Source organism: Alligator mississippiensis, chromosome 12 (assembly GCF_030867095.1).
Source record: "Alligator mississippiensis isolate rAllMis1 chromosome 12, rAllMis1, whole genome shotgun sequence".
In the NCBI taxonomy this organism is placed as follows: Eukaryota; Metazoa; Chordata; order Crocodylia; family Alligatoridae; genus Alligator; species Alligator mississippiensis.
In genome coordinates, this window is record NC_081835.1 from 34,339,924 (window position 1) to 34,359,899 (window position 19,976).

Sequence of the window (19,976 nt, forward strand, 5' to 3'; positions counted from 1 at the left end):
GAGGGGACTCTAGCTGCAGGCTGGGAGCCTGAGGCCAGGTTCCCATAGCAACAGCCAGGGCTCTCTGGCAGTGCTCATTGTTTTCAGAATGGGAGTGAGGAAAGGCAGCAGAAGGAGCTCAATCTTGGGGCTCCCCAGCTAGTGCTGAAGGTTGGAGTGAGTGAATTGTAGCACCCCACCATGGGAAGGCTCCAATACACCCATCCCACCCTCTAGGGGGATGGTGCTAAAAGACCCTCACACTGAATTCCATCTGTTCCCTTACCCCCTCCCATTTTGAAAACAGCAACAGTCTGGAAGCTCCATAGACACAAGTTACAAAAGATGCTACATTTTGAAATATCTTTATCTGATACCTCATACAATGAGGGGTCAGATTTTCACCCAATTGGCCATTTTTTAAGCTTTCTGCAGTTGTGTGCTTGTTTGGTCATAGCTATAAACTGTTTTCTATGGCCAGAATGAGCAAAAGTTATCACTTATATCTTCACCCAACTATTTTGATGTGGTTTACTGCATACAACATTGACTTGAAAGTCAGAAGATCTTAATTCTATTCCCTTCTCTCCCATATGCCTTGTGAGCATCCTTTAACACCCCAGCCCATACTGACAACATAACAGCATTTGTTCAGGGACTGGGTAAGGTTTGGTGCAAATGACACAGCTCTAGAAACCTTTGCTATGGCTGGGTGTAGATGAAACGAGGGGTGTGTATGCACAACACTTTAAAGTGGGCTAAATGCTTTTGCACTGTTTTAATGGTGTTGGTATTTGCACCCCTCAGTGGCATATTGTGCATTAATTCCAGCTGCTGTAGGAAATTCACGGTGTAATATTGTAGCATTTGGTTAAACCTTTTTTTATTAGTATAGTTGAATCTAGCATGAATGTAATAATTTGATTTCTGTCTTTTAAAAGGTAGCTGCTTGATTATATTCTGTGATGCTTCCATCTTGACACAAATGAATGAACTTTGTATGCCCTGGGTATGAAAGAGATATGGGCAAGGGGTGAGTGAAGAGTGAACGGGAGTTTGCATGAGAAAAGGAGAGAGGCTGTAATTGTTTTTGTAAGCAATAAGGTGCCAGAGGAGTAAACCACCAGCCAGCAACTAACTAACAAACAGCTGAAGAATCCCTTTGAAACTTGAGGGCACAAAGATAACAAAAGCAAAAATGCTGCCATGTGGGCAACAAGAAAACTTCAAGGCTGAGACCCATCTTTTACAACTGTAGTGACCTCGATGTGAGATAAGGAAAAGACGGATGCGGAGCAGCTGCTAGAAACACAAACTAAACATGGAAAAACACCAAGAAGTAAAACAGAGACTGAAAACTCTATATAAGGAAAACACAAATGATGCCAAGTTGGGTGAGAAATCTTCTGTCTTCCTTCCAGAGCACAAGCGCGCCTGCTTCTCACCTCACTCCAGCTCACCACCATCATCAGCTACAACATCTCAGCTACTCAGTGAACACTGGGTCAGCCACCCCATGTTAACAGTGAGCAACTGTTGCTGGTAACTATATCTGGTGTCAGTCTGTATGCAAAGAATGGTTGTTTTGTGTATGTATGTCTGTGTGTGATGATGTGCATGGTTTTTTGTGTGTTTGTATGGATGATGTGTCAGAACATCTATGTCTAACTCATGTAATCAATAAATGTGGCATTCTGCCTTATCTCCCTTTATAAAGTCTCGCTCGTGATTTGAGCAATTGGCAATTTGTGTAACAATATGCCTTAAATGACTTGGGGTGAAGCGAGCTAAAACTCCTCTGTGAAGTTTTAGTTTGCTGCCCCTACAGCTGCAAAGTGAAGCTCGGGCTCCATGCAGCTCCATGGCTCTGCAGAAAGTCCTGCAGGCAGCCTGGCAGAAGCCATAGAAAGCAGGCTCTGCCCAAGAAAAGTGATGAGCCTGATCTTTCTTTTTTTTTTTCCCCTGGAGCCTTCCTGAGCTGTGCAGGGGCTTGGTGCTTCCCTCCATGGCTGCAGTGCCCCCCGGGACTGCCCAAGTTGGGTGCCTGTGGGTGGATGCCACCTGGGGTGGGGCATTGGTGCTACAGAGGGAAGCACTCCCCCCTGCAGCCCACGGACACTCCTTCCACTGGCATCTTACCCTCCCCTCCCCGCTGCTGGAGAGGCAGGTAAGTCAAGTGTGTGCATGACACGGGGAGTTTAATTGGCCCTAAATTGAAGCGGTGTTTCTAAAAACTCACTGCTTCAGTCTAGGGCCCCTCTACACATACCCTATGACACTTAGGGGCATTTATACACATGCTCTGGGAGGTTGGAGGATGGGGGGTGAGTGCTGTAATTAGCGTGGTTCTGAGAGCTGCTCTAATTGAGGTGCCCAGAGCATCATGTGTATCAGCATCCCTGCACTGAAAAATGGCAGCAAGGGCACTTTAACTAAAGCTCACTGAACAAGCTTTAGTTAAAGCACCCCCCCCCCCGCTATTTTTCAGCATAGGGATGCTGATACACATGACACTGGATTCTGCTGGACTGTGGTAATTACCACGCTCCAGCAAAATTGATTAATTGAGTCTTCCCCAACGTGCTGTAATTACAGTGTGTTGGAACAGCCTCAATGCACGTGTATAGACATCCTATGATTCCAATCCCTAAGTCAACCTTTGAGGCAAATGGGTTTAAAGTTATATTACAGTGGAAGAGTGAAAAAACATGAATGTAAAGGGCTAGAGAGCCACAGGCCATAAACAAGTGATGTAATGGGGATATGAGTAGGTTAGAATGCAAAATATGTCTGATATATGCATAAAAATATGATAAGTATGGGGAACAAAAAAAAGTAAGCTAGAAGTCACAGCCTGTGAAGAAAAACTGTAAGCAATGGTCTCAAGTTGCAGCAAGGAAAGTTTAGGTTAGATATTAGGAAGAACTGTCTCTTTAGTAAGGTAGTAAAGTACTGGAACAGGTTACGCACAGAGGTAGTGGCCTCTCTGTCCTTGGAGGCTTTCAAGACCCAGCTAGACATAGCTTTGGCTGGGATGATCTAGCTGGGGATGATCCTGCTTTGAGCAGGAGGTTGGACTAGATGACCTTCTGAGGTCCCTTCCAACCCTAATTTTCTATGATTGTATGATCTGATTAGTAGTGCAGGGACTTTGTGGGACAGCTCTTATGACTGGACCATTAACACTGAGGCTATACTCCATTTCACAAGGACAGGACTGGGAGAAATGGTGGTATGTAAAAACTACATAGACTTGTTCCCTGTTCAGAAGGAAGAAGGTAGCAGATCAAAATGCAATTAAGTGAAGATAAAAGGTGAAAGCTACAGCACTGATATCACAGTGGGGAGTTACTATAGATCACCAAGTCAGAAGAAAGAGGTGGATGAAGCACTCTTCAAGGAGATGACAAAATGATCCAAAAGTTATGAGATGATACTGATGGGAGATTTCAGTTTTCTGTATATGCTCTGGAAGAATAATACAGGCAAACACTGACTGTTGAGCAAGTTCCTAATTTCTGTAGAAGACAGCTTTCTGTTCCAAGCCTTTGACGATACAACTAAAGGAGAATCTATCTTGCATCTTAGGAGGAAGTGATCAGAGTATGATAGAATATATAATTTTGAAATGAGTAAGCATGAAGTCAGCAGAACTAAGACAATGGATTTTTTTTTTTAAAAGGAGGATCTCAACCAACTCAGGATATTATAGACATATGCTGCCATGGGAGGACACACTGAAGTATAGAGGTGCCCAGGATGGCTCACAGGTTGTAAAGTGAACAATATTGGAAGTCCAGAAAGAAGGTGCTCTGACCTAATGGAAGCACAAGAAGAATGGCAAGAGACCAATGTGGCTGCAGAAGGAGCTTCTCGGATGCCTTAAATCCAAAAGGAAAATATACAGACAATAGAAAGATGGGCAGGTCACCAAGGAATCTACCAGCAAATAGTAAGGACTTGCAGAGACAAAATCAAGGCAAAAATAAAATATGAGCTTCATTTGCCAAGGGAGGTTAAAAACAAGAAAAGATTCTGTAAATATTTTGACTGAAAAAAAATAAACTAAGGACGCTGTGGGTACACTGTTAAATAACCAGGGTGAATTCTTAACAGAAGATACAAAGAAGACGCAGCATCTCAACAGCTACATTGGCTCAGTCTTCACAGAAATAATTAGGCTGCAACCAGAGAGTTTATAAGGATTATTTGGACAAGGAAAGAGACAAACTGAGGGATGAGATAACAAAAAGGAACAGTCAGAGAGCTTTTGATGGGTCTAAATGAATTCAAGTCAGCAGGACCTGACAAACTGCATTCCAGGGTACTGAAGGAACTGGCAGGGGAGATCTCAGAGCCTTTGGCAATAATATTTAGAAAGTCATTGTAGATGTGGGAGGTACCAGAGGAGTGAAAAGGGCTAACATAATGCCCCTCTTTGAAAAAAGTAAAAAGGAAGACGTGGGGAACTATAGGCTTGTTAGCCTCACCTTGATACCTAGGAAGTTACTGGAGCATATCCTAAGAAAGTCCATTTGCCAGTATCTGCAGAAATAATGACTGATCACAAACAGCCAGCATGGATTTACTATCAACATTTTTTGCCAAACAAACTTGATCTCCTTCTTGGAGGAAATAGCTAGTTGGGTGGGTGAAGGTAACACAGTGGATATAGTGCATCTGGACTTCAATAAGGCTTCTGACAAAGTCCCCTGTGATTTTTCTCATAAACAAATTGGAGAAATGCCAGCTAGACAAAATGATGACAAAGAGGATAGAAACTGGCTCAATAGTCATAAACAAAAGGTAATTATAAATGGATTTGTGTCAGAATGGCAGGAGGTTTTGAGTGGAGTCCTACAGAGGCCTGTAATGGACTTGGTGCTGTTCAATGTGCTTATTAATTACTTGGATGCTCAAACAGAAAGCTTCTTAAGAAAATGTGCAGGCAACATGACATTGGGGAGAATTACAAATACACTGGAGGACAGGAGCTCAATTCAAAAGTATCTTGACAGATTGGAAAGCTGGGCTAGAGGCAACAAGATGAAGCTCAGTGCTGACAAATGCAAGGTGCTACACCTCAGAAAGAATAATCAAAAACACAAATTCAAAATGGGTGACACCTGGCTAGACAGCACTATGTTGAAGAATATGGAGTCTTGGTGGATCATAGACACAATCTAATTCCACACAAAAAGCAAATGCAGCTTTGGTCTACATCACTACTATCATTAGATGTGGGAGGCGATAATGCCTTGCTACTTGGTTCTGTTTAGGCATAATTTAAAGTACTGTGTGAAGTTTTAGGCTCCGCATTTTAAAAAAAGGATGTGGAGAAGATACAGACAGTCCAGAGGCAAGCAACAAAAAAAATAAAGCACTTGGAAGAAAATTCATACAAGGAAATGTTGAAAGAAATAGACAAGTTCAGCTTACAGAAAAGGTGCTTAAGAGGGGACATAATAGTAGCCTTCAAATATTTGAAGCACTGCTATAGAGGAGAAAGGAAAAAAAAAATTCTCTCTTGCTGCAGATAGCAGTACAGACCAATGGATTGAACTTGTAGTAAAATAGGGAAAACCTCAATTTTAGAACAGTGAAGCAGCAGAATAGACTGTTTAGGGAAGTTGTGGAATCTCCATCATTGGAGGTGTTCAAGAAAATGCTGGATAAGTATTGGTCAGGGATGATCTAGGAGTGGCTATGCCTATGATATACTATGGATATTTTTCATACTTCTGGGCTTTGATTTTTGCTGCATGGAACTAGGAAGAATTTTTGTTCTTCTCTTGTTGCTATATATCAGGGGTTTATTTTTTTCACAGTCCTCAGAAGCATTGGGTTTTAGCTGTAACCAAGACTAGGGATTTTGACTGGGGTATTCCTGTGTTCTTGCTGGGATTAAAACCTGAAGGCTCTTGGCTGGAGGGTTTTGTCCACTAGCTCATAGTCAGACTGATCAACATGTTTGGAGTCAGAAAGGAATTTTACCCTATAGTCAATTGGCATGGACTGTGGGGAGTTCTGTCTTCCTCTAGTGTTTCAGGCTGTTGTCTTGAAACCAAAAACCTGGCCTGTCTAGCATAGCTGCTCACCCCAGTCTCTCACCCCTCCAATACAGCATGAGGGCAGATGCAGGTGGTCTGAAACCTCTAGTTGAGCCTAGTCACACACCCACTTCCTGCCACCGGAGTGGCCAGCTGACCATTCACCCCTTCTAATATAAAACCCTGATGTGGAAAAAGAAGTGTCCGGGCAGCAAAGTTCAATCCTGTATTTAGGCTTCTACATTCTTGATTTATGCTGCTACTGGCTCTGTGACAGAGCCTCTGGATATCTGACTTGGCATGCCCATGCACTATGAGTTTGGCCTGGTCCTTTGGATACATAATCCAATTCTGGTTTGATTTTCTGGATACTTGATCCAGCTATCCTCCTGACCCTGCCTAATCCTCTGGATCTCTGACTTGGTTCCCTAGATGGATCTCCTGCTTCTAGCTTCCTTACATTCTGACTTGACATGCTCCTCTCAAAAGTTAGATGCATTTTCTGACCATAAGGTAACTCCCAGATCTGACTGCCTACTACCCGGAATGACACACTGGGGGGCATGGTCCTCTTACTTAGATCTCTCAAACCATAGGTGCTGACTTTATTTTTCCTGGGTGGGGGGAAAGGCTTAAGGTGATGGACAAGTGGAAAGTTTTATGCATTTCAGGTGACACGCCTCTTCCCAAGGGAGGTCAGGGCTCTCAGCCCCCCATGTTCTCCACACATAGGCATACTTTAATAACCAATCTTTGAAGCATTAGAACACTAAGTATTGTCCCTCTGCTTTATCTGCAGCAGATTAGTGTGTTAAGTCTTGTGGTTGTGTAGTTTTAGTAAAAGGTTAAACAAAGATGTGTATGAGATGGTTTGGATAGGGATGATCCTGCCACAGGCAGGGCGTTAAACATGAGGCTGTAGTTGGTTCCTTATTCCTCATTCCTGGTTCTTTTTTCAAAGCTAATACTTACACAATTAAAGGTTGTTAGTAATGAATTGTAGAAGCTAAAGCAGCAGAATGTCATCAGAAAGCTATATTTACTAATTAAAATGTAAAATAATATAATGTGTCGTGTATATAGCCTAACATAATCTCAGGTCTTCTTTCAAGGTTTATGTGGCAAAATCCTTTTTGGGTCATTCCAAACTACACATCTCTGCCATCAGGGGACACATCTGAATACATCTAAGTAGGCTGCTGCCTGATGCAAAGCTCAGTTTTCATATCCCTGCCTCCCCACTGATGGCCCCAAGGCCTGTGTGCTATATATAATACCACTGAATAAGGAACTGTGTTTGGGTTGTGATTACAGGTGAAAATCCTTTTTCAGTCACCCCAAAGCACAAAACTCTCACTACGGGGGTTCTCCCAAAGAAGCTTGGGCAGGCCCCTGCTTGACCCAAAGCTCAGCTTTTGCATGTCAAGCTGCCTACAGACAACCCTCATGCCTGAATAAGGAGCTGGGTTTGGCCTAGGATCACTGGTGGGAACCCTTTTTGGGTCACCCCAAAGTACATGTCTCCACTATTGAGAGTCTCTTGAAGAAACCTGGTCAGAGTCCTGCCCAACCCAAAACTCAGTTTCTTCATGGCAGACTTCCAACTCACAGACCCCACACCAAAACTCCTGTCTGTCTTAGCCTTGACACTGTCAGAGCCAGATTTTTCTAGATGCTTAAAACTGGGGGACATCAGCCCTAGCTCTGATTTCCAGCTAGAAAAAAAAATGTTGCAATTATATCTAGGTAGTGAGGAGTTCAGTTTCTAAAAGCAAACTGACGGTAATTTAGATGCATCTCACCTTCTAGAAATTCATGTATAATAACATGACTCCAAGATCTCCTGTAGCACATGACTTGGTATGGGGTGGCGGGATAACTTTTTTCATGGTCTCTGTTTCTGGCCACCTGTCTTGCTGCTTTGATCTTTGCAATCCTTCTTCTCATTTTGGTGCTGAACATTGTTCTGTGGCTCTGCTACTAATTTCTGGCATGAAAAGGTAAGAATATTTCTCTGGAAAGATGCAAAGGAAAGCATTGATTCTGAGGAGGATATAGTCAGTGCCTTTCTGCATGAATAGCAATCGTTAGAGAAATAGGGCTTCTGGAAGGCCAAGTCAATTTGGAGCTACATTGCTGGTAGGCTTCATACAAACTGAAGTTTAGAAAATGGTTCTCTAATCTCTGGCCTGAGGACAGGAGGGAATTAAAATCTAAGACATTAAATACAGCTTTAGTGAAAACTTGTTATGTGTGCAAGAAGTCTGAGGATTAAAGGTCTTATGTGCAATATGGCCACTGGAATGAATGGTTTCACCCTACCTCCTTAGGATCTGCAACATCCTGAGTAGTTTTAAACATAACACCATGCTTTTGTCCAGCATGTGACACTGCACTGAACAAAAGTAGTTTTGGTGAAGCACCAGATAAGACCAAAGGGTATTCTTTTGATTTGGAATAGTTTCAAAACGTCCTGTTTTCCAGAATCTGACATTATACTCAGGAAAGGCAGTGACAATTCCCTTAAATGCATCAGTACATCTGCTGCATGGTATGGTAATCAGATGAATAATGACGCCAAGAAAGATTATTTCCCAAAATGATCCAGATGATTTACTGCAATGTAAGCAAAAAGATTTTGTTTTTAAATCTATGGCTACTGTGCAAAGTACACCTGTAAGAGTAGAAATTAATAAGCAGTCATCAGTCAGCAGTGACTCTGAAAGCAAGAGCAGCAATTCAGAGGAAATTGTGACCACAACGTTATAGAAAATGTTACATACAGCGGTTCCTTTCCACAAGGAAGATACTGCTTCATGTCCATCAAGGTTTAATATTATTTTGTGCAAGGATGCATGAAAGCAAATACATCCCTCATCACAATTACCACTACAGAATTTAATAAATGGAGGGTGCATTTTGTCCAAAAAAATTAAAAAATGCAATCAGCTGCATATTTTTGTCTTTAAACATAATCATATTAAGGAACAGAAATCTAGAAAAATGGATTCTCTTTTTTGTATGGAAAAGCAAAATGAAAACTTGATGGGTGTATCTCGTTGTTTATGGGCTAAGTACAGAGGTTCAAAAAACTTGAGACAAAATCATAGAATCATAGAAGTAGGGTTGGAAGGGCTCTTGTAGATCTTCAAGTCCGACCCCCTGCGTGGGCAGGAGGAAAACTGGGCTCAGTAGACCCCAGTCAGGTAGGCATCAAGCCGCTTCTTAAAGACCCCCAGGGTAGGAGCCAGCACCACTTCCCTTGGAAGTTGATTCCAGATCCTAGCCGCCCTAACTGTGAAGTAGTTCCTACGGATGTCTAATTTGAACCTACTCTCCAACAACTTGTGGCCGTTATTCCTTGTTATCCCAGGGGGCACTAGGGGAAACAAGGTCTCCCCCAAACCCTTCTGGTCCCCCCTAGTGAGTTTATAGATGGTCACCAGGCCCCCCCTCAGCCTTCTCTTGTGAAGGCTGAACAGGTTCAGGTTCCATAGCCTCTCATTGTAGGGTCTGCCCTGCTGTCCCCGGATTATGCGGGTGGCCCTCCTCTGGACCCTCTCAGTGTTGTCCACATCTCTCTTAAAGTGGGGTGCCCAGAACTGGACACAGTACTCCAGCTGTGGCCTGACCAGTGTCGTGTAGAGGGGGAGGATCACCTTCTTGGCCCTGCTTGAGATACACCTGTGGATGCATGATAGGGTCCGGTTAGCCCTGTCGACCGCGAACTCGCATTGTTGGCCCATGTACATCTTGGAGTCAATGATGACTCCAAGATCCCTTTCTGCCTCCGTGCTCTCAAGAAGGGAGTTTCCCATCTTATAAGTGTGCTGCTGGTTACTACTGCCCAAGTGCAGCACCCTGCACTTGTCCGTATTGAAACGCATCCTGTTTTTGTTAGCCCACTTCTACAACCTATCCAGGTCTTGCTGTAGTCTTTCCCTCCCTACTAATATCCCCACCTCACCCCAAATTTTGGTATCATCAGCAAATTTGAACAGGTTGCTTTTCATCCCATCGTCCAAATTGTTGATAAAGAAATTGAACAGTGCGGGCCCAAGGACCAAATCCTGGGGGACTCTGCAGCCAACTTCCCTCCAGGTCGAATATGACCCATCCACCACTACCCTCTGAGTATGACCCTTCAGCCAATTTGCAATCCATCTGACTGTGTAGGCATCGATGCCACAGTCGCTTAGTTTTTTAATGAGGATGGGGTGGGAGACAGTGTCAAAGGCCTTTCTGAGGTCCAGAAAGACTATATCCATGGCGACACCTGCATCCAAAGCTTTTTTGACCTGATTGTAAAAGGCAATCAGGTTGGTCTGACATGACCTACCCCTAATGAAACCGTGCTGGTTGCCCTTGAGCATTATCCCCAGTGCTGGCCCATCACATATGTGCTCCTTGATGATCTTCTCAAAGAGTTTCCCCAGGATTGAGGTAAGACTGACAGGTCTATAGTTGCCCAGGTCCTCCCTCCTCCCTTTTTTAAAGATGGGGACCACATTGGCTATCTTCCAATCATCTGGCACCTGGCCTGAGCACCATGAGTGCTCGTAAAGCCATGCCAAGGGCCCTGCAATAACCCCTGCTAGCTCCCTCAACACCCTGGGACGGAGAGCGTCTGGGCCTGCTGATTTGAACATATCCAGCCCCTCCAGAAGCACTCTAACCCGGTCCTCCTCAACCTTAGGTCTTGAGGCGTTCCCCTCGAGTCCATCTTGAATCACAGTGGGGGAGTCCCAGTCCCTGCACAAGAAAACAGGTGAAGAGTTTGTTAAAGAGGTCTGCCTTCTCCTCTGGCACAACTGCCAGATTGCCCAGTGCATCTTGCAGGAGCTCCATATTTCCCGGTGCCTTCTTCCTCCTCCCTATATATTTGAAAAAGAACTTTATATTATCTTTGATCTTGGACGCTAGTCCTAGCTCTATGTTCGCCTTATCTTTCCTAATAGCCCCCCTACAGGCCCGAGCAGTGGAGGTATACTCTTCTTTGGAAATAGCCCCCCCCCCCCCTCCACTGGGTGTATACAGCCTTTTTGGCAACCAGGCATTCCCAGACAACCTTGGTGAGCCAAGGAGGCTTTCAGGCACTCTTGCCCACCTTGCTTCTTGTTGGGATTGTCACCCCTTGTGCCCTGAGTATCGTCTCCTTAAGGAACGACCACTCATCATAGGCACTGAGTTCTCCTGCCCTCGAGAACCCCAGCACCTCTCCCACCAATCTCCTCAACTCTTTAAAGTTGGCCCTCTTGAAGTTTAGGGCTACCGCCTTGCTGCAGGCCCTTGACACCCTGCGCTGGATGGTGAATTCCAGCAAGCAATGATTGCTATCACCCAGGTGGTCAAGGACGTGGAGCCCCCTTAACAGATCATTGCCTGTGGCCAGGACCAGGTCCAACAGGGCATTTACTCTGGTGGGACTGTGCACCTCCTGGGTTAAGTGGAGGTCCTGTATCTCAGCCAGGAACCTCCTGGAATGGTCTGACCTGGCTGACTGCTCCTCCCAGCAGATGTCCGGGTAATTTAGATCACCCATGACAACTACATCCCTTGCCTTACGTGCCTCTGCAAGCTGGCCCTAAAATTCCCGGTCCAGCTCCTCCCCTTGGTTGGGGGGTCTGTAGTAGACCCCCACCGTTAAATCCCTTTCCCTATGACCCCCTTGTATCTTGCCCCAGAGCACTTCAGCTTGCCCCTCCTCCGACCCCATTTTGCTGGCAGAGGATGTGTATTGCTCTTTGACATAGAGCGCCACACCCCCTCCCTTCCTTCCTTCTCTATCCCGCTTGTAGAACCTATAGCCCCTAATGCTAACTGCTGGGATGAATCCCACCACGTTTCTATAATCTCTACTATGTCTGGGTTAGAACTGGCTATTCTGACGGTGAGTTCCTCCTGTTTGTTCCCCATACTACGAGCATTGGTATACAGGCATTTAAGGCCTTGCATAGCTGCGTGTGCCACCCCCCAATTAGGAAGACTATCTGGACCCCTGCTTCTTACCTCAATCTTTGCAGTTTTTATAAGCTGCCTAGACTGATCTGGTAATAAACTGAACTAACATTTAGCGTTTGGGTGGCCAAGACAGGCAGAAGCCTGCACTGGCTCAGGCCAAGAGCCTGTGGGCACTTGTGTACTTCACATCATGGCCCTGAACCAGCAGCTCAGACCTGATCGGCAGCTGGGGTCTGGAGGTGGGGAGAGGTAGGAAGTACCCACTAGAGGTCATCCCCCTACTGCTAGGTGGGCAGGGTTCACTCCAGACCCACCCCTTCCCCAGCCCTCTGCCTCTGAGAGTGGCGGGGTAAGGTGCAAGGGAGAACACACCAAACACTCATTTGCAACTGCCCGCCCTCCCCCCACCCAGCTGGGATCTGCTGAACCTGGGGGAGAAGCATCTATGGGGAGAGGTCTTCACTGATCTCCACAGCTCAAGCCAGAGTGAGATCAACCCAACATCACCCCTTCCTCAGTCCTCTGTCCCTGGGGGAGGGGGTAGGAGGGACTGTAGGAACCCCACCCAGCTGACATCTGCTTGGCACAGAGGGGGAAGCACCCATCTGTGGGCTTTTCATCTCCCTGCAGCTTGGAGCTGGTCTGGGGTAGTCTCAGCCCCACTCCTTCTTGAGCCAAGAGAGGTCAGGGCTGAGACTATCCCCCTTGGCATGGCTTTACGAGCGCTCGTGGTTCTCGGGCCACATGTCAGTCTTATGGTCCACTACCCCTAACCTGGTGTTTGTTCTGTAGCTGAGTAAGCCAGCTCGAGTTTCCCCAGCCCTTGTGTGTGTGTTCCCCCTCCCCGCACATTCTCAAAGCATAGGCCTCCTGGTTCTTTTTTTTGTGTGTGGCTGTGGCTCAGTGAGCTTCAGTTCCCTTCCTCCCTATCCCCTTTCTGCCCCACAACCCCAGCCTACCCCTACTAGATTCACCAGCCCCATGGGATATTTTGTTTTTCTTTATTGTCTTCCTTGCCCTCATGTGAAACAATGAAAGGGGTGACCCCAGGAAAGATCAAATGGGTGATTCTCATGGAAGAAGTTTCCCAATCCCAACCAGAGTCTGGGGTTTTAGTGGATCAAGGGGTCCAGATGGTGCTGGAAGAGCCCTCTGAGTTCCAGGACCAGGAGGAGGATGTCTGCAAACCAGCAGACTTCATGGAGCCTGCAGACATCTTGGTCCCAGCAGTCCCCAGGAATGAGCTACTTGCATTTCTTGACTGTGACTACACCCGCCGGTCTGCCAGCAAGGTACAGCTAGCCTTGGACCGCTGGAAGATTGTGATAGCATCCTCACCACTGCAAGGGCACTGGTGGGGGAAGGCAAGGGGCCCAAAAGCTGCAACATCCAGATCTATAGGGTGGGCCCGCAGTTTCATAGATGCCCTCTTAGCAGGGGGGAGGTTACCCCATGGTATTTTTGCCGGAGACCCTGATGACTCCAGCTGATGAACCAAACTGGTGGCTGGAATGGGGAGGCAGGGTGTCTTTTAGTAATCTCTCAGCCACCTCATCTGGGGTGGCCACCCTGTTTTCCCCAGGCCTGCAGCTGGAGGTTCTCCAGGACGTTGAGGTGGTGCAAGGCTGCCTGCTGCACCTCCGGGTCCAGGTGCAGGGGCTGGCCCTGAACCTTCTGAATGTGTATACCCCTGCAAAGGACCCAAAGTTGGTGGATTTCTTCCACCAGGTGGCCACATACATCAGCTCCCTAACCCCTATGAGTGCCTGGTCCTTGGCGGGGACGTTATTGTCACCCTAGATGTGCAAGACTGGTCAGGCAAGGAATGGGATCAGGCTGCCATGGGCGTCCTCAGAGAGATCCTCATGGACTACTCCATTGTGGATATCTGGCATGCCTGTCACCCCACTGAACCCCCTGCCTTCACTTATGTGAGGGTGGGGGAGGAGCAGGCATGCCACTCCCAGTTAGACCGGGTATATATCTCTTTGCCACACTTTGCCCAGGCCCATTCTCTGGCATCCAGCTGACCCCTTTCAGCGAGCACCACTTTGTCTGGGCTCAGGCCACGCTGGGGTCTGGGTGTCTGGGGTCAGCCTACTGGCATTTCAATGTTGGCCTTCTAGAGGATGGGGGATTCAGGGAGGCTTTCTGGGAGTTCTGACTAGCCTGGTGGGTGCAACGGGCAGCTTTCCCCTTGTCTCGGAGATGGTGGGATGTGGGGAAGGTGCGCATCTGGCTTTTTTGCCATGGCTACACTTGGGGGCACACCTGGCAGAGGGAGGTGCTCCAAGAGCAGCTTGAGTGGGAAGTGTTAGAGCTGAAGAGGCAGCTGGCCACCAACCCAAACAACCCATCCCTCTGTTGAGAGTGTTGGGAGAGGGGGGAAGAGCTTTGTGCTCTGGATGACCACCACACCCGTGGTGCATTTGTCTGCTCACGCGTCCAGTTCCTTCGGGAGATGGACCACAGCTCCCGCTTCTTCTATACCCTGGAGAGGAGGCAGGGGGCCAAGAAGTACATCACCTTCCTTCTGGCAGGTGATGGCACCCCCGTCACGGATCCAGGTGAGATGCACCAGCACACGCAGGCCTTCTATGAAGAGCTCTTCTCCCTGGATCTGACCCATTCTGAGGCCTGCCAGATCTTGTGGGAGGGACTCCTGCAGGTCAGCATGGGTGACTGGGACCAGCTGGAAGCTCCTCTTGCTCTGGCTGAGTTTTCAGCTGCCTTCCGCCTGATGCCTGGCAACAAGGCACCGGGCATTGATGGTCTGACCTCAGAGTTCTACCAGGCTTTCTGGGACATCTTTGGCCTGGATTTTGCTGCAGTCTGGGCTAAATCCAAGGGAAGTAGGGAGCTACCCCTGTCATGCTGGAGGGCCGGGCTGACCCTCCCGCTGATGAAGGGAGATTCCCTGTGACCTAAGGAATTGGTGTCCAGTGTCCCTCCTCTGCACGGACTACAAAGTGGTAGTGAAGGCCATCTTGCTGCACCTGTGGTCCATGCTGACAGACATGATCCATCCTGACCAGATGTACACGGTACCCAGATGTTCCATTTTTGACAACCTGTACCTGGTTCGGGACCTCCTGGAGCTAGCACACTGGGAGAGCCTGACTTTCACCCTCCTATCCCTGGACCAGGAGAAGGCATTTGACAGAGTGGATCATGGGTACTTCACAAACATGCTGTGGGCCTTTGGCTTTGGGCCTCACTCTGGCCTGGTGGTGGGTGATGGGTGGCAGGTGGGCTCACTCCCACCCGTGCTCCATGAGATACACTGAGGCATAGGCTTGCTGCTCTACTTGGGGGTCTACTTATCCCCCACAGACCCCTCCCTGCCAGAGAACTGACACCAGCTGCAGGCAAGGGTGATGGAGTGGCTCCAGGCATGGACAGGGGTCCTGCAATGTCTCTTCCTCCATGGGAGAGTGCTGGTGCTGAACCAGCTGGTCCTGTCCACCCTCTGGCACTGCTTACACACCCTGCCTGTGGCCCCTGAGATCCTAGTGGGACTCCAGAGATGGCACTGGAGTTTTTCTGGCCAGGATGGCGCTGGGTCACTGCAGAGGTCCTGAGCCTCCCCTTGTGGGAGAGCAGCCAGGGCCTGGTTTGCCTGCACAGCCAGGTCTTGGCATTCTGCCTTCAAGCCCTGCAGGGACTGCTGTATGGTGTTGGCAGCCATGCAGCCTGGGGCCACCTGGGGCACACTTTCCTCTGCCACTTCCAGGGGCTCTGATATGACTGGAAGCTCCTCAGCTTGTGGAGCTTCTCCCTATAGGACCTGTGAGGGCTTCCAGATTTCTACCAGGACCTCCTCCATGCCTGGAGGTTGGTCTCTGCCTGCAGGTCCCCTGCAACAGTCGCCCAGGGTGCCAACCTGCTTGTCGAGCCCCTCCTCTGGAGCACCCAGCTGGAGGTGCCAATGGCAGGGTTGCTGCAGTTGTGACAGAGGTTGATCCTGGCTGGTGTCACCCATATTGGAGACCTCCTGGACTAAAATAGGCAGGAGTGGGTGTACCCCTCTGCACTGGCCTGGTGTATGGGTCTACCCTTGACATGTGCAACCTGCCGTCTGGTCCAGGAGGTGAAATCTGCCCTACCTCCCGATGCCCTTGCCTTTGTTGGCCAGGTCCTGTGCGATGGCAGTCCCCACCCCTCCACGCCCTGCCTGTGTCCTCCAGCCCACCAGAATTTTCGTGGAGCCAGTGCCTCACCCGGCTTCACAGTGCTCCCTGCTCCAACACTTGATCCAGCTGGAGGACACCAGATCAGTCCACTTTTTCACCATCCATCACCATCACCTGTACACATTCATGGACCGCACTGTCCATCATGCCTCGTGTCCCATCCAGACACCAAATGGCAGGACCTGCTCAGCAAGGGTGTGGCTGGGACACCCCCATGGCTGAGTCTGTACTCCACCCTCATCCCACAAGCCACTGGCGACCTCAGCTGGTGGGTCCTCCATGGTGCCATCACCATGGGTGTGTATGTGGTGAGTTTCATGGACACCCTGGTCTCCTGCCCCTTCTGCAGGCTGAGGGAGACCCTCGTGCACATGACCCTCAAGTGTACCAGGCTGAAGCCCTTCCACCTCCACCTCCACCTCCAGAGCCTCCTCTTGAGGTTTTGGTTGAATTTCACCCTGCACCTTTTTCTTCCATCTGCAGCCCCACCAGGTCCTGGGACCTCCTGGTCAACCTCTTCCTGGCCAAGTGGGCCCTGTATTTGACCAGCAAGGATGCTCTGGCTGGGAAGGTGCCCAGAGACTGCAGGGCCACTTTTCTCTCACTTGTCCACGCAGCTCTTCCTTCGATGCCTTTGAGGACTGGTGAGTGTGGCCCAGGAGGCTCTGCTCAGTGTCCCCCTCAGGTGCACTTATTTTCATGTTTTGACCCTTCAACCCACACAACATTCCTATCCTGGATTTTTCATTAGTTGTTCCAACTATTTTGTTGTTTCATACATCCATTAGCCCCATACATTAGGAGCTATTAGTTAGCCGTGTGGGCCTCAGGGTCCACTATAATTGAGTGATGCAAATAATCAGGAGCTGCTGGGGCCCAGCCAATTGGTACCTGGGGGCACTACCCCTTGTGCCAGCTGGACTGCTGCAGCAGCAGCAGCATCCCAAATCCATTTTTAAAAATACCCCAAAATACATGTTCTCACACAATTAAAGCAAAAGACCACTCTACACACACACACACACAAATATATATATATATCTATAGTGAGAGAGAGACAGCAATCAGTTGGGCAATGCTTTATTGGTATATTTACAATGTTAAAGCAATTTGCCTACCAGTATCTCTATCATCATGATAAAATAAATTCTAAATACCTATATGTGTTGATGTGTGGTTTTGGTTTTCTTTGCACATGATGGGTGTGTGATGGGGGGACGTGGTGTTTGCAGAAAGGGGGTGGGATAGGCTGTTGGGGAAGGTGTGTGTGTGTGTGTGGAGGGATGTGGGTTGGTGTGTGGGTAGGTGTGGGGCAATTGCTGGGGGGACTGTGGGTGTGGGGCACCTTGTGGGGGTGCTACTCAGGAGAGGTGCATACCCTGGCCCCACAGGATGCACCCTCCCCACAGCACATGGAATGCCCCCCCAAAGGCCCCAGCTCCCCCCTGGAGGGCCACAGCCCCTATCCCCCACAGGGCCCCAGTCCTCCCTGCTCAGGGTCCCAGCTCCCCTCTGGAGGGCCACAGCCCCCTTGCCCATAACTTACCTTTTCAAGCTACAGCAGGAGTGGGGTGCTCTGAGCCTACTGCTGCCAGCTCCCAGCTCTAGGGGACTGTGTGCTGGGCCCAACCAGGTCCTGTCAGCCCTGGGGCTCCTCTGCCACCAGGCCAGGCTGGTACCATGGTGGCAGAACCTGGCGTGACATACAGAGACCATCTGTCAGGCCCAGTCGGGTCCTGCCAGCCCTGGGGCTTCTTGTTCTGCCATGTGACCTGCTCCGGTGCAAAGCTGGACGAGTAAGCCACACCAGTCTGGGCCAGATCCTCACCCCCCAGGGCATCTCCCCTGCCACTCCCCAACTCCCCTACCCCCATTCCCCATTCCCCCACTTACTTTGGACAGTGCTGGGGGCCAGGGGCAGCAGGAGCACCAAAAGAGACACTCTGGCCAAAAGCAGAGCGTCTCTTCTGGGGGACTGATTCTTTCAACCATATGACTGCTATACAGCACCTGAAAGCCTGTTTTGAAGTATGCACGTGGAAAAGGAAGGCTGACTTTAGCTTTACACGTGTGTTGCATATATGATCAAAATACTATGGACATGTATCTAAAGTTGCAGTTTCCAAGGCTGTCAAGATTTTTTTTGGTATGCTTTTGTCTTACTGCAAAATGCAAAACAATATATGAATGCAGGGAATTAAGTTACTAACTCAGCAGAATTTTCAGTGCTTCACATCCTGACAGAAAATGCAAGGAAACAATGAGAGAGGTAAAGCAATGTATACAAAACCAGCAGATCTCTCTCTCAAACCATTCTAAACTATGACCAGGAAAATATGACTGAACAGAAACAGGAATCAATTTTTAAAATTCTCCTTTTTTTCAATTGATTCCATCATCCAGTACAGGAAAAAATGATCAGCAGAATAAGACATGTCCTCTAAGCAGCTCCTATTGTACAGCATTGCAAAAACTCCTGGTCAACTATGTCCCAACATTACCATCATGGAGTGGCATTATGCTACAAGAAGAAAAATGGCCACAAAGTAGGGACAGCAATGCAATTGTTGAGAATTGGTTCAGAATTGTCAAAAAAAAAAAGGTTCTGAATGACAAACTCTGTCTTTAAGATCTAACTATCAAAAAGTAATAAAGCCAGCAGATAAAGGAGAAGCCATACTCATCCTAAACTGTGAAGATTACATAAAGGAAGCCAGCAGACAACTCTCTGACACCACCTACTACAAAGAACTACAAGAAGGTCCTACTCCCCTTTTCACCATGAAATTCAATAATACCATCAAATCATTTCCATCAGAACTACAAGAAAAACTACAGAGCTTGATCCCTGCCCACTACCCAACTCAGAGACTTTTTACATGCTCCCTAAAATCCAAAAATGAGGGAACCCTGGCAGACCTATCATATCCAACCATTAAACCCTAACTGAGGAAATATCAAGATTTGTTGAATCAATCCTAAAACTGCTTGTCACCCAAAGAGAAAGTTTTGTCCAAGACACTACAGACTTTCTACAGAAACTTAAAAACATAGACCACCTTCCCAGCAACACCCTCCTAGCCACCCTAGATGTTACCAGCTTATTTACCAAAATCCCACACCAGGATGGCATCCAAGCCTGCCTTATATATTTACTAGAGCAAGATTACAACTCAGGGTACAGACCCAAAGTTATTACTGACCTTATACAATTCATCCTCACACACAACAATTTCACTTTTAATAACCAACACTTCCTTCAGACCATGGGCATAGCTATGGGTACCAAAATGGCCCCACAGTATGCCAAACTTTTTATGAGCCACCTGAAAGAAGAATTCCTCAAGGACTATATCATCAAACGCTTACTATACTTAAGGTATATAGATGACATCATTTGGACTGAAAACCTTCAATCGCTGATTGAGTTCCATCAGAATTTCAACAATCACCATCCCTTCATCTGACTATCTCTAGAATACTCCAGCACCAACATCTCCTTTTTAGACATGATGATCAGTATCCATAATGATAAAATACAGACCTTATTATACAAGAAACCCACAGACCAACATACATATCTGCACAGAACCAGCAATCACCCTAAACACACCAAAAAACACTGTGATATACAGCCAAGCCTTCAGATACTACCGGATTTGCACTGAGGAGAATACCCAGGATTGCCACCTCACCAATCTTAAAAAGGCTTTCACCCAACAAGGACACTCCTCCAGAGAGGTAGATTGCATGTTTGAAAGAGCCACCCAGATACCACATGAAAAATTGCTGC

General features: G+C 47.7%; 1 long non-coding RNA gene across 1 annotated transcript in view; it reads left to right on the forward strand.

The window, feature by feature from the left end:
* Nucleotides 1–17,423, forward strand: part of LOC132244541 (uncharacterized) — a 33,940-nt gene extending 16,517 nt beyond the window's left edge. Inside the window, exons 2-3 of the long non-coding RNA XR_009456102.1 lie at nt 921–1,521; nt 3,662–17,423. This is a non-coding gene — a long non-coding RNA (uncharacterized LOC132244541). The remainder of the gene's footprint in view (nt 1–920; nt 1,522–3,661) is intronic.
* The last annotated feature ends 2,553 nt before the right edge of the window (nt 17,424–19,976 follow it).